General features: G+C 35.6%; 1 protein-coding gene and 1 long non-coding RNA gene across 6 annotated transcripts in view; one reads left to right on the top strand and one right to left on the bottom strand.

Moving 5' to 3' along the window:
• N (neurogenic locus Notch protein) overlaps nucleotides 1-14,604 on the bottom strand; it is a 252,263-nt gene that overhangs the window by 54,285 nt on the left and 183,374 nt on the right. The window lies entirely within an intron of this gene.
• The window catches only part of LOC145965177 (uncharacterized), a 154,836-nt gene that overhangs the window by 37,650 nt on the left and 102,582 nt on the right, over nucleotides 1-14,604 (top strand). The gene's annotated exons all lie outside the window — the stretch shown is intronic.

Below are 14,604 nucleotides of genomic sequence, written 5' to 3'. Positions count from 1 at the left end.
TATCTCTTGCGAAAAGTCGGCGCATGCAAAGGCAAAAACATCGATTTATCTCGCGAGGAAAAAAGGCCACCGAGACTTACCTGAAACAGAAGGAATAAATGTTACATTAGCGTAAGCAAAGTGGAAATTATTTGCTTAAAATTGCAATTATTTATATTTAACGATATTAGAATATCCTGAAGTAATTTTGCCCCCCTCCTCTCGCAGAATTAAATATGACTTTTAGTATCGAAATGTTCTTCATAAGCGACGAATATCGAAAAATGTACTTTGCCGTATCTTCTTTAATGCTGTGTACGAAAGCCATTAGCATTATTATCAAAAATAACGATCAGAAGTCGTGCAAGAAACTCGTGAAAATAGCGTAGCCGCCATTCTTGCGGAAACACGACGAATTTGCGGCCGATTAGGCAGGCTTTTAATTGAGCGAGAAGCGAATATTAAGGAGATAACGCAGAGCCGCATTAAGGTCGCAAAGAAATGGCGCCGAGCTCTACCTTAATTAGGTACGATAATCGAGAAAGGGGGACTGCTCGACTTATAAAAATCGGGAATTTTTTATAAAAATTCTTTATGCAAGTTCATATATTTTAATTAGTCCTTTGTACATCTTGTTAAAGATTTTGCAAAATATTATATTTTTTATAGAATTATATACTTATTTATATTTTTCTTATATTGTATTTATTTATATTCTACTTATTTATATTATGTTTTTTTGCTTTAAAATTATTTACTTAAATATTATCGATCGAGAAATGTCAATTATATTAATGTTCATGTTTGTTTTTTCAGATATCTATTTCTGTTATATTCTTTTATATAATTTTATCTATTCTTGCGATAAACCAATTTCAGTGTTTATATTTTCAATCTTTTACAAATCGCTAGCAACTGCTGATAAATTATAATATTAAAAGGCGATAATCGTTTCATAATTACTGTGTGTATCTTTTTGCATAAAAGACTCGAGAGCTCTGATAAGTAAAACTGAGAAAAATTATCGCGAAAATATTCTCCTTTTTTGATTGGGATATTTTTACAACGGATCTTTATGTGTAATAGTTCTTGTAAGTTCTCCGATAAAAAAGTCATATAAAAAACGTGCGATTTCCCTCAAGGGAAATAATATGCACGTGGAACGAATCCTGAAAGATGCATTGTGATTTTCAACGGTCGAATCGAATCAGTGAACTCGGCTTGAACTTCACGGAACGCATATCTCTCTTCGTTCTCTCTTTCTCTTTCGTGCTTGATGAGCGTTTCGTTATAGCCTCGAGTGTAACTCCGCCTCGTTATAACGCTCTACCACTGTCTCGTCTATCAATTGCAGAGCCAGCATCCTAAAGTGAGATCTAGTTACACTGACCAGCCATGGTTGCCAGCTCGAAGAATGAAGTTTCTCAAAGCGATGAGATATAAATAATTATAAAGCAAATCGCAAATTAGAAAATTATTCAAGTATAAGAAATATAAATTGATTTATTTCCTGCATAAATAATAAAATATAATAAAACTTATATAATTATTATATAATAATTATTTTATTTATAATTTTTAAATTTAATAATTTAATAATAATTATATAATTATTATTATATAATAATTATATAAAATATATATAATAAATATAATAAAACTATAATTTAACTATAATTTAAGAGCATTAAATATAATAAGTTATATATATATAATTAAATAAAATTAAATATCTCACACATATATGTATAATTCAAACCTAAATTTTGGTGGAATAAGAAATCACTTTAATGAAAAATTTATCGCTGGTAAATTGATTGGCACGTTTCGCATGCCAGGAATAAATTCGTGGCGCACATTCGCGATCGAGTTGCACGGCGAGAAAACGAGAGGAACCTATTACACATCGTACTCTTGCATTTTAAATACAGCATCTCTCTGGGGAGTTCGAAACGAAAAATGGACCGCTCATGACGATTCACCGACTGTTGCCGATTTCTTCGCTTCGCTCATCGCAACTGCGCTCATTCGCGGCGACGATTAATCTTCCCTCGCTGATTCCCAATACGAGATTTAACGATCGATGGTTTTTATCATCATCGCGGGTGGTGGCTTTTTAACACGACGAAAATGGAAGACGATTCGTTAAATACGTTCGATACTGCATTCAGACTTGTAGTATTGAAAAACACAAATGCGACAAGTATTTTAATTTTAAATCGCAGAATCGCGTATATCTTGAATTTGTATATTTATATCTTATTATTTATATCAAAAGAAGAAACAATTATTTTTAACGTTATCTCAAAAATATCTTGTTTTAAGGATTATTTATAAATAATTGTATTTGTCCCAAGGAATTAAATGAAATAATCCTTACGTGCATTTCTATATTTGTTGAAAAATGTTTAAACAAAAAATTTAAAAAATTTCTAGACATTTTTTCTAACAAATTAGTAGTATTAGCAATTCTTTGACGTTAATGGTCTTCTTTAAATTTAAGTATACCGCATTTTTATTTAATAAGCTATTCTAGATAGATTTTATAATAAAATATGCCTATTGGAACCGAGGAAAACTTATGATAGAACCATAAAAAAAATTGTTTCTTTTATGCCGCTAATTTTATCCGGTACTAAAAGATATTTCATTACGAGCGACATTGAACAAAACATAAGTAAATAACGAATCTGCAATTAATTAGATTCTGTATAAATGCAATTTAGACCTAAATAATTCATTTTACTAGCTTTTAATAAAGAGTTCAAAATTTTTAACGCGATTCCCCTATTAAATAATTTATTGATAAATTTATTTTCGCGCTTGCGCAAGATATTAAGAATTACTTAGGAATGCGTAATAAAAACCCAATGTCAAACGAAAGTAATAAAATAGTTAAAGAGAACCGATGTGAAAGGAAACGGCGCGAATGATTTATGGCGAAAGATCTTTCCGCGCAAAAAATCTCTCTCTCTTAACACTCGACCTGTATTATCAGCGCAAGTCGAGAAAAAGGAGTTATTGATGCCGATAACGCGGCAATGCGTCGCCTTATTGAAAGTCGACCTTACGTTAATATAGTACAGATTAATGCAGCGCGGGAGAGGAAGGGGGGGAGTTAATTTACCGCATATTATACGCATTGCTTGAGCTGTGCAAAAACTAAATCTGAACACTATTGCGTGCATTCTTGCATGCGTTCATCATAAAACGTTAGAAATGCATGCTTATTTAAGTGCCTCGCAAAACGCACATGAATCACGACGTTAGGTTGAAAAAAATCGCTTTAGAATCGATAGAATAATTAGTCTTCCGGGTTGCACACACATACACGAGTCTATTTTACTACTCTCGCATTATATTGTCCTTTGTGTTGTTGCCAGGAGATTCTAACACGTGCGAGAGGCGGGCTGGGCGCAATAAAATGCGAACTTTTGCAGTCGCAACCGACTGAGATTACGGCCCTTTCTGTCTCTCGGTTCGACAATTAAGAGAGGCATTAATCACTTTAATTACTTGTCGAGCCACGAGCGTGCGCGAGCGTTTGGCTTAACGGTAATGAATAATAAATACTACGATACCATCGATCATTCGACATGTGTAGCAACAGGCTCTCTGCCCGAGCCCGTCTCCGATTGTAATTTGTTCGCCCATTAATCCACCACCGACATTAATAAAATCCAATGAAATTGCCGATCAAAAATTAAGATTTTTTTCGCGTTCTCGCTGTCCCGATATTACACGTTATCGAGATCGTGGGGTGTTTTTAATGCTTACATTATTTTAAAAAATATTAGGATATAAAAATTTTATTGGTAACTAAAAATAATATTTTTATTAAAGGAAATTTTTTTTAAATTTTGATTTTGCGACAATAATTTCGCGACATTTTACCTTACTTGGCGAAGAAATTATGAATCATTATAATTATAATCAAACTAGCTTCGTTTCCGATTAAAGATTGAATGGAATGGTCGTATAATAAAGAAGACAACCAGCGGAACTAATTTTTTCTCCTCCCTTCTCTTGCTATTTGTCTCAACTAGCTCTATTATTATTCCATAGTAACGAAGTGAATAATGAGACATGGTCTGCTCTGAGTTTTTTCGCAGACGAATCAAAAGCTCGGAGCTGGAAAATTCACAACATTACGCGATTCTTTTTCTCTCTTCTTTTGTTTCTTTTTCTAACCATGTCTGTTCTCATTACAAGATGCACTTTGTATTTTTTAAACAAATTGGAGAAAAAATAGAGATCAATTCCAAGAGTGAGAACAAGCGAAAAAAATGACTAAAAAAAGATCTCACGATTAAAAAATAAAAGAATCATTCTAATCATTCTCTTATCATTCTCTTGCCATTCGAGATTAAGTTAAAGAAATATGTAAATGCATACAAAATAAGCGTATACAAATAAATAAATACATTCGCGAATCTCGAGCTAATAAATTTTAAATTGAAATATTGCAGAAGTAAAAATTTTAAATTGTGGACATAATTAATATAGTGCTCATGAAATTAAGTAGTAGAATTATTAAACATGATTAATCAAGGACATCATCTTATTATTCAAAATAGCTTCGTAATTAATTACAGATCAAAATATAATAAAGCATGTTTACGAAAAATCTGAAGAAACATTTGCATAGCCAACGGTTCACGAAGATTGTCCTTCGATTGAAATAATGTGCGAAATATAAAGGCGTCGCCTTTATATTTTGTACGAGAAACGATATCGGAAGACATTATGAAAAAATGTTTAAAAAAAAACGAACAAGAGAAGAGAGGAATTGGCGAAGAGAGGATTCCATCCGCGGTAATTAACTTCCGCTAATAAAGCGGAGATTCGTCTCGGGGTCCAAATTAATTTCTTCGCCGCGATAACGACAGTCTCTCCGCCCCGATCGATCGGATCGATTTTTAACGCGGGGTAGCGTTAATAAGAAACAATCTCGAAAGATTGATCTCGGCGGATTCCGTTGGTTGCACGAAGATGAGGAATCCCCGTGACTTGCAACGTATGCCAAAGTCAAACGACTTCGAGAATTGCGCTATTTGTTACCTCTGACATTTCTCGTTTATCGCGATCTCTTATTTTTCACACACATTGTTTATTATTATTATTATTATTTATTTATATAATATTTAGAGGATGACGATGCTGAAGATTCTTTTTCCGTTCCAACATTTCTTCAAAGCAAGGGTAATTTCAAGATCGCTCTTGTAGCTCCGCAAGTTGAAATTTCCTTATTAATGCTTGCCCGACTTTGCATTTGTCTCGTTTTGTGTTCGTTATATATTGGCATAGTTACTTCTTGGAAGGCATGCTATTCTCAGGTTCGAATATAAATTTTGCTCAAGAATGCAGCGCGAATACCGAGAATCGAATACGAGTGGGCTGATCGAACGGGAGACATAAAGGAACGAAGCCGATATCAATATCGAGTTTATCTGCATCTTCTAGCAAGGCGAACACTTCCCGATCGGTACACATATACATATATACACCTATACATGTGTTTATATCGGCTTGTCCATCCGTCAAAAGCCTTCTTCTACCGGGCTTCTCATCGTCATCCCGCTATTATCCGCGGGGATCTATCTAGGATTGTCTCCCGTCTCTCAATACGCCCGTTCGCATAACGGTAAAAGGATATAGCGATGGATCAGATGGCCATACATCGTTCCTCGCGGAAGAAAATTATCGATCCCGGATGGAGATCCCGACCGGAGCCGCGATTCTTCCTCGATCCGAAGGAATATCAATGACTCTGACCTCCACGGATGACAATAAATTGAATGCTACACGCTTGACTTGTAGCTGAACTGTACACGTCATTACATCGAGTGTATCAAGTGTGCGTTTATCTTTGCTCTCTCTTATAGATATCGTATATATGTTTATAAAAATCAGAATAGTTTGGCGAGAGTAATATTTAATGGTATGAACAAAATAGTGTTTGATATATGTATAATATTTTATTATGATAAATATATAATACTAGAATTTTGCAAAAGATATAAATTTTATAAAAGGTAAAATGTAAAAATGTTGAGCTATTCTTTTATTTTAATTTTATTTTTCCTCATCCTATTAGGAATTTTAATTATTTATTTTCTATTTTTTTCGCACACGAGAAAAATATAATAATTTTCTTATTTATAATCCATAAAAAATAATAATTAATAATTAATAATATTAATTAAAATTAATATTAATAATAATTATATCGATTTTTATTTAATATAATAATAATTGTTATATCTTTTTCCATGAATTTATATAATAAATAAAAAATTATATTTTTTTTTATTAAAAGAAGAAGAATGATTAATGAAGAAGATCAACATTAAAATTAAATAAAACTTTTACTATAATAATGAATAACAATTATATATAATAATCTTTTTATATCAAAATAAGAAAATAATATATTTCTAGTGATTATAGTTGTCAAAAATAATGCAAGCAGCACTTTTATACGCAAAAGCAAAATATAATTATGAGAATGCAGAATTCCCTGTTTATTCTGCAATTTTGTAACTTCCTCTTCTCGTGTCTTCTTTCTTTCCGTCGTTTTGCGATGCACAGTACACGATGGCGTAGATCTTAGGGACAATTCGAGATAAATAACGCTGCGAGACAGAACAATGTGTCGCTGTATCCTCGCCTGTATCCTACGAATCTGGTTTTTAAGCGGCATACATAAAGCGGAATAAAGAAACAAGAAATTTGAGGCGCTACGTCATCCTCAATAATTTCAACGAAATTATATCATCGAAAATCGAGAAGACGATTGCGAAAAATAGATTACGAATTATTCAGTCACATGTGAAATGATTGACGTAAATGTTAAAAGAACGAAAGAGAACATTGCGGTTCCTGTCGGCTTCTCTCGCGACTCAAGATGCATTCGAGTGCATCCCGGACCAAAGTCCTCCCTCCCCCGTCATCGAAGACATCGCGTCGAGAGCACTTTCGATTCGTTCTGGATTCGCCGCCACAGACCCGGTTTACGACCGCGACTCTTCTCCACGAAAAGGCGGCAAAGGGAGGTCGCCGGCGCGACCCGCTGAAAGCGAGCGCGAAGAAAACCATCCTCTGGAATGGTACCATCGGGGCCTAGGGCAGGCGTTTAAGGCCGCATTTGTATGCGACTCGGCGCACTTTCTTGCACGCACGCACGCATGTCGATCCCGTTGTACCTTAAATTGGCTATTTCCACGAGGGGAGAGGAGAGAAGCGGCGACTTGGGAATTCGCCCCATAGAAATCAGACCTTGTCCTTTGTCAGCGTCCGAAGGGACGTAATTCCATTGGACGCGGTTCGTCGACTCGCGAAGACCAATTTCCTCGTGGCAACAATGCCCCCGGGTCTCCAACCCAGCCGGCGAAAAGCGCGCTTCGTCGACAAAAATCATAATGCGAATGCTCGCGACGTATTCAAGCAGGTGCTCATGACTGACAATAGCGCCCGGCAACAATTACAATTCCGTGAACCTAAACGAGAATGTATATTCGGGATATATAAGGTGTCTCAAGAGAAGCAAAGTTCGAATGACATCGATTGAGGCTGCATCTCCTTCAAGATATTGAAAAAAAATTTGCATAAAATATATATCAGGCTTTGAAATAAATTTACAAGCATCAGGGTGACATATTATGGAAAAATAGCATTGTTAACATGATATATTGCGCTAATAAGGTACTTTGTTTCGTTACTGACACCTCTTTTTTCCCCTTGAAAAAGGCATTCGTTTTGAATTTTTCTCTTGGTCAAAGAAGTCTCGCGTAGTCCCGACTGTCGAGCGGAAAAAAAAAGCAGGAAGAAGTAACGAGCGGAGGTAACATGCAGAAGAGGCACGTTAACCAGAAGGCGCGGGATGTCCGTCTCGTTCATGGCTGCCATATATCACGAGTGCTCCGAGGCAAAACACAAGGCATCGTCGGACCACGTGCACGCACACACATTATATCCTATGACGTTGTCGAGGTCCCTGATGACGATTTCAAGAGTGACTGATGCCCGGACGAGGAAGACGCGCTTAAAGGACGGCGTCTTGCTGAGCAACAATCCGGCTTGTTAGCAACAAGATGCTCTTTACTTTGCGATATCCCCTCTTCTCACCACTCGTGAAGCTTTTGTCTTGTTTCAATGTACAGTAGATTATTGCGAATTTATTGAAGTCATTTCAAAATTAATTTCGCATATTAATCGGTGAAATTAATCACGTTCATCTATTTTAATATTTCATATAAGAAAATACTATTATTACGATATTTTATCGTTGTAATAAAATATCAAAATTATTTAAATTGAAGAAAATTATATAAATCTTTTATAATTAAAAAATTTTTTTATTATATGATAATGTCTTATGTAACTTTGAAAATGCAGTTTTTTCTCGCGTAGACGCTATTAATAATTAAATAAAATAAATAAATAAAAATAAATAAAATAAATAAATATTAATAATATCAAATAAAATAAAATAAAGTATCAAATAAAATAAAAAAATTAATAAATAAAAAATAAAATTAATTAGATTTATAATAACCACAATTGATTCAAGAAAAAACTTTTGCTTCCTATCTATTCCTTTGATTCGCCCAATATTGGAAAAGATAAACGCTTTCAAAAATCCATTTTCTTCGTCTTGTACTTTGTCGGCTTAATCAATGGCATCAGTCTTATCTGGACCAATTTAGATGCCGCCTCTTTAAAGCGCTCCGCTCTAATTTTGGCAAAGTCGGACGAAAAAGGACGAGAGATAGGGGGGAGGGGGGGATGAATAAAGACAAGTATAATCGAGAAAAAAGATCGTATTGCGTAGAGAGAATGAGGGGCTGAGAAGAGGACTTGCGAGCGCAGATCAAGAGGATAAAGACCGCCAGAAGACTTAGCAAGCGTGTTGGGTAAATTCAGATAGAATCTTGACGAGTCCTCGACGCTTTTACGCACTGCACCATATTTATATAACTGTTTCCGTGAACGTGTCAACTATAATCTCGAGTGCGAGGTCGTAGCAGAATTTCTCTTTTGTCTTCTTAGAGAGACTATCATGCAATAATAATTCAACTATGTTTGAAAAAGTGACAAGCATACTAATAAATATTATTAAATATTGAATTTCTTGAATTTATATATACATATAAAACAATAAAAATTAATTACATACATAATATAATATAATATATACGTATAAAATAATTTTTATACGTAATATTTTTTATATATTTTTTATTAATTATTTATTATGTATTTATCATGTACATTTTTATTATTATATCATCTTCACATTAATGAATATATAATATTGTATAATCTGTATATAATTAATTTTTTTTAATTATGATATTTAATATAAATTTAAAATATATATAATAAATAGAATTTAAATTATTTAATAAGTATCTACTCTTTTGGAATATTCTGTTTATACCTGGAATCAGCGATTAATATCGTCAGGCATCGAGCACCATTGTTATTCGGCAGGGCAACGTCCTAAAATTGCTCGTATTGTTCCTCGGATTGTGCGATAAAAATGGCATCGACGTCTTTCCGCCGGAATGATAAAGTGGCCGAAGGGCCGAACACGCGCCCGGAGTGACGGGGAAGAAAAAGGAAATCGCGCCGGTGTCCGGAGAGAAAAGAACATTCAAAAGGGGCATGGACAATAAATGCGCGCGTCTTCCTTGCTCGGGAGGGTGCCGTCACACTTGACAATCAACCCATCCGCCTCAGCTTCGACAGCCAAGTCGCTGCCTTTCGGAAGGAAACAAAAGCATGAACAGTCTCTCGTCTCGCGCGAGCCAAATTATGCTCTCTTCATTAGCCCGAGAAAATAATTTAAATAAATTTCCGGCTAGAAAAATTATGCCCACGGTGAATCTCGAACTAACAATCGCGTGAGGACTTCCCCAATTAATATGAATATGAATATGTCAACTGAAAAGGCTCCTTTCTTTGTCGAAATTTTGTTCTAATTTTCTTTAATAATTTCTCATGTTTATAATTCCAGGGAATTTCGATTTAATTTATAATATATAGGAATTGAAAACACTTTTAATAATTTAATGCTTATCTTTTTTCCAACTACTTAATTAATTTTTTTTATTGCAAGTGCAATCTCGCTGATAATGTCTATTGCACTTTAGCAAAAAGGTTGATTCGCGAAAGCAGAAATTCTGGATTCTTACAGAGTCAAGGAGAGAAGCAACGCGCGGAACCTTGTCGCAAGAGAAAAAGAGAGGGAGAGAGAGAGATATCACAAAGAGAATGCGGCGCGAAATAAGGGTTGAAAGATAACAGAACGTGGCAGCCATTGTCCCTCTTTCGCGGACAATGCAAAGCTGCTGGATCATACAAAGAGAGAGAAAGAAACGGAGAAATCTACATCTTTAGCAATGTATCATACAACTTCCTGTGTATGTGTCCGACAACAGGATTCTTGCTTGAAGCACGTAAGCATAAAAGTGTATATGTGTGCACTGGGCATATCAAGCCGCGATATTGAGATATCTCCCTTGGTCCAAGGGGGTAACAAATCTTCCGCGATGCGATACGCGTCGTGAAAAAAGACGGCACGAGAGACAGAATCAAGAGAGAGAGAAAAAACCCGTAGATTGTGCGCGTGACAGTAAAATATGTCTCGATCATTCGAGTCGGTCCCATTCGGAGGCCCCCTTTTTTTTTACACCGTTTTTCAATGGTAGCCATCGTCGATCGATTATCTCTGACGCCAGGTCCGAGAATTAAGAGAAGCTGTTTTAATTTCCCTTCGACGCTCCCTCGAGAAGCGAGAAACGGCAAAATTCCTGTTCCGTGTGAACACCTGGAAGTGTACCTGGGCGCGTGATGGCGTGTCGGATAACATTGTTTCGCCTTGTGTGTCGGAGTGTTTGCGCGGCGATTTGTAGTGCCTTCCCTTCGCCGACTTCGTGTCATCTTTATCCGCATTACGGTCCGACCGGAAGACTGCGACAAGTCCGAGTTGCAGACTAGAAATTGCACGCAACAGCTAGCTTATTGACAGGAGAATTCACCTCGAATCCCCGCAAAGAGGGATTTAAATTTCCAGGTCGAAATTTCTTTTTCTTATTTTTAATTTTTTTTCTCAATTTTCAATTTAATATCTACTTGGATACTTAAAAAATCAGAAACCTTTATAATCGGATTCTTTTCAATCTTAAGTGGAAAACTATTCGTCTACTTCCTATTTAAAAATTTACAAAATAAGAATTTAATTTAATAATATTAAATTTAAAAATTAATAATATTCTTATATAAACTAAATCTATCTTAAAATCCTTACAATATTTTACAAATATTGAAAAATTTCGACTAATGTCATTCTATGATGGATAGAATTTATTGTCGATGCCAAAGTCTAGAGAAAAAAAGCAAGGACCTCGCTGAAATTTTTCCCATAGAAATAACAAACGACTTAAGAGAACCTTAAGTCGTTACTGATAGTCGACACAGACGAGCGCTTGTGCAATTTAACGATCTACTGGTAGGAAGGACCAACTCATTACATCCACGTGTTGTTTAATATCGAGCTGATGCAATCCATGGCATATCTCTCGCCGCGCTACCGATTTATTAATCCGTATTTTTCACGACTCACGAGCTTGCATCGCGCGAGCATTCATCAGCCAGAAAAAGAGTCCGTACTATCAGATCGCCCAGTAGAAGACGCAATAGCGGCGTAATTGCTCTCGTCCGTCAATGACACTGGGAGATCTCGTGCCGCTCCTCCTCTTCATTATATACGCAGATAATCATAAACCCGCGTAGGAAGTACGTATGTGTGAGCACAATACGGCGGACACACCCTGCGATATCCGCGATATAATAATAAAATGCGTACTCGACGAGATTCCGAGTTGTACGAGAAAACTATGAATATGCTCGATAGTGAAAATAATTAATTTAAAAACTGCAAATTATCCGAAGAATATTATTATATAAAAATTATATTAATTATATTAATTTATAATTATATAAATTAATATAATTTATAATTATAATTAAATAATTTATAATTATAATTATATAAATTATATTAATTTAAAGATTGTTGCAAGCTTTATTGTTTCATTTTTAATTATTCGGTTTTCAAAGAAATAACGATATTTCACGATCCAGATCCAATTCGCGAACGAGCAACACTCTCTCCGAGATGGGAAAGGGAAGCTTCTCTCATTACGCCAACTCGAAACAGAGAGATGCGGGGGAGCTGCGTTTACGACAATTATAAAGGGGTACAATAGGGCGTGCAAAAACACCGAGGCTCTGCGGGTCCGCGTCGTGCAAAATTCTGAATGCCCGAGTATCCTCTTTCCTCGAAGCTCTTAGCGCTACTTAGCGGATCCTTTTACGGGACAGCAGGGACCCGACAAGAAAGGAAGGCACGACGCAGGGTCGAGGCAAGAAGAGACGAAAAAGACGAGAAGGAGCTCGAGAAGGTGGAAAACGAGAGGAGGAACGAGACGCAGAAGCGGGGGAGGTGGAGCACCAAAATGGCGGAGGGACAAGATAAGCCTTTGTGCCCCCGCGGGCCCCGGGGCAACGTCGTCTCGGTCTCATATTTCGCGAATCCCGCTATCATATTTTATACCGCCCTGATCCCCCTTTCTCCCCCCCCTCCCCCTCGTCACGCCAGGCCTCGCTTCGAGGGCCCGAGAATCTCTCATTTTTTGTTATCTCACTTTTCGGACCCTCGATTTCCTCCGTCCGGTCTTTTCGGGGCACGGCTCCTCCTCGACGTTAAGGGACTTGACCGACCATTCACTAATACAATGGACGTATAACTGGCGCATTTCAATATTTTTTTTCGCGTGAGAATATGAAAGTTATACGATGATCCAGTATGAAAGATGTAAGAAGTAATATCGATATAATAATTTAAACGAGTTTAAATAGTTTAAACGAACTTTATTTTACACGAGTTATAATTTTTCTCTTATTTTTTATCTTAATTTTCAATTTAGAAAATAATAATATTTAACTTTCCAAACTTTATTTTACCCGAGTTATAATTTTCCTCTTATTTTTTATCTCAATTTTCAATTTAGAAAATAAGAGTTCAATTTCTCAGACAGAAATAGAAATATTATAAGTAAGTATATTTTATGAAATTTATATAATTTTAATCCGGTAAAAGTCTAATTATAGAGTGCATAATATAATTTAATGAGAATGTATAATGACATTCGCTTTTAATTATCAAAGGCTCGCCACAAGTACGTATTAGAAGAACACTAACAACTCCGATCTAACAGCTGATGAGAACCACGCGGAGCTATAAACAACGACCTTCATCTCCAGCTATTTATTATTTAATTTGGATCGTTTATATATTCTCTGTAATCATCGCTATCAATTCTACAAAAAGCGAACTATGTATGTGTGTGTATTGCATCGTAAATAAACTCGAGAACACAGAATTCTCCGGCGAGATTTTGCGAGATTCGATCGTGATATCAACAGTGACGTGAGTCTCTCGCCGTCGATTATATCGATTATCGATCGGGCGGATCTCTCGCGGCTCCTATATCTCTCGGAGACCCTTAAGGGATTCCCGAGACAGACGGAGGGATAGATCGCGTCAAACAATTAAGGCTGACTTACGCGCGCTCTGCGTCGAGGGAGCAACCGGTCGCTGCCCTCGCGGGTATCAGATAATGCACACCGCGGCGCGCTGTCATCTCGGAAGAATTTACCGGTGACATGAGGGCCCCCGGGGGCCCAGGATCTAGGGTCCAGGATCCAGCAGCCTGCCAAGACTGCCTCTATCGCGCGCGGCGGATCGCGTCTTTTCGCGCGTCTTTCATCTCGCGATTTCCCGCGAAAATCGCATCGCGAGCTTGGCTTGAAAAACATTGTTAGATCATCTTAAAATTCTTAAAATATCGTACTGTAAAAAGATCTCCTTCAGAAAGTGTCTACTCAAATTTTTAAAAAATTCTCTGATGTTTTTTGAATATTTTTATTCAAAAAATTCCAAGTGAATAGAATATTTTAGAAATTTTTTGATGGAACTATCTAAAATAAATTTTACTTTTATTTGCACATTTTTCATTTCTTTATCAATTAAAATTTAAATCCTTTCATTAAAATAAAAAGGATACGTACTGCACATTCAATATTTTTTAAGAATTATTAGACATTATGTAAAAAATATATATATATATATGTTATATAAAATTATTTGTAATTGTATTATATTATATATATTTATAAAATATATTTTAACACATAATTTATAATTTGGCTTATCGACGGATTATTTAAAACAAAAGCATAATCTTATATAGAAAATTTTTGAAAAATTTCTCGAATAATTCCCTGATCTCTCCAATAATTTCCTGATTTTTCTATACAAAGGAAATCCATGAAAATTCCATGTTTCTCCAGAGAAGAGACACTCTGTCCGCTAAAGATTTCCTTCAGAAAGTGTCTACTCAAATCTTCTAAAAAATTCTCTGATATCCAGAATACTTTTATTTAAAAAATTCTAGGTGAATAGAATTATATAATTTGTTATCAACGGATTACTTAAAATAAAAGCATAATCTTGTATAGAAAATTTTTGAAAAATTTCTCGAAAATCCCAATATA

The sequence above is a fragment of the Camponotus vicinus genome, unplaced genomic scaffold, assembly GCF_025532165.1.
Source record: "Camponotus vicinus isolate PSW18456_S1 unplaced genomic scaffold, iyCamVici1.0 SCAF_14, whole genome shotgun sequence".
Lineage (NCBI taxonomy): Eukaryota > Metazoa > Arthropoda > Insecta > Hymenoptera > Formicidae > Camponotus > Camponotus vicinus.
Note: the sequence above shows the minus strand (reverse complement) of the source record. Positions and strands in the feature narration are given on the sequence as shown.